Source organism: Schistocerca gregaria, chromosome 1 (genome assembly GCF_023897955.1).
Source record: "Schistocerca gregaria isolate iqSchGreg1 chromosome 1, iqSchGreg1.2, whole genome shotgun sequence".
NCBI lineage: Eukaryota > Metazoa > Arthropoda > Insecta > Orthoptera > Acrididae > Schistocerca > Schistocerca gregaria.
Genome location: NC_064920.1, coordinates 1,081,885,989 through 1,081,887,187, shown reverse-complemented (window position 1 = coordinate 1,081,887,187; position 1,199 = coordinate 1,081,885,989). Strand labels below are relative to the sequence as shown.

General features: G+C 36.4%; 1 non-coding gene across 1 annotated transcript; it reads left to right on the top strand.

Annotated features, from left to right (window-relative positions):
• Positions 1-819: 819 nt before the first annotated feature.
• Positions 820-893, top strand: Trnai-aau (transfer RNA isoleucine (anticodon AAU)). The gene has a single exon. It is a non-coding gene; the product is annotated as a tRNA-Ile (tRNA).
• The last annotated feature ends 306 nt before the right edge of the window (positions 894-1,199 follow it).

Below are 1,199 nucleotides of genomic sequence, written 5' to 3'. Positions count from 1 at the left end.
TTTAGAGCTCGCATCCAGTTAAAATTTTGGAATAAGCGTCTCAGTATATCTTTTTTTTTTTGTCAAATCTGAAAAATTTCACACTTATCTTTTTACAATAAATGTTGTGTTCAAATTGGCAACTAAGCTCAATTAATCGCTCCCACCCTTCCACCCTTTCCTAAGTTCCAGTATCCCGGTACAAACGCTACAAATTTGTGGACTAGCGCAATATAAAGCCGAACTCACCCAAGTCATAGAAGGCTGCATAGGTGAGTGCGAAAACTTGACCATATACAGAAAATTTCGCCTACCAGACGTATTGTTAGAACAGAGAAGCAAATAAGTTCAAATTATTTATGCTATAATACCCATAATACAAATTTTCTGATCTTACTTTTGTCAGCAACATCACAAGCCTGTAACTCTGTTAAACGTTGTTTCAATCCTTTACCTCAACAGGTAAGGTGTCTGAAACATACAAAGGTAAGTTACCGAACAGAAAATTTTGTTTTGTAGAACTGTTTATTGAAGTACGATATATGATACTGTGCACAGAACTTCTTCGAACGTTCCTTTAATAAACTATATGACATTCCAAGACTAAACATTACCGAAGAGAATTGCCAAAGTGTGAAATTCTATTGACTTTTGAATACCTACCGTTAAGAGGCAACATGTTAAGCGGCACAGTGGATTAGATCAATGTGTTTCTTTCGCTGCTCCCCAAGAACGTGAAAAACAGTTAACCATTTTCTTTCATAAATTAGAAAATTTTTTGCAATCGGTACGACATATGGTATTTACATATAAACACAAATGCGACCAATGGTTCCCAACGGCCCGTTAGCTCAGTTGGTTAGAGCGTCGTGCTAATAACGCGAAGGTCGTGGGTTCGATCCCCCCACGGGCCAATTTATTTTAACTATCAAATAAGTGATAAGTCTGATATCATTTACATGCTGTCTGGTATTAAGTCCCTATTTCAGAGAGGTACACTGATAAAGGAGAGATGGGTTAGGGCATTAGCTTCGAACCTTTCTCAGCTAATCCCTTAATGCATTCACATGTTAGCTAGAACCCCCTATCCATCTATTATCGTCAACATTAGCAACTAAATAAACTTGAGAATGAAAAAGAATTTTCTTTGCAGACTTTCATTTTTAAAATGATGAAACATAAATTATATTTAGTGTTTGTAAGCGTTTTGTCGAACCACG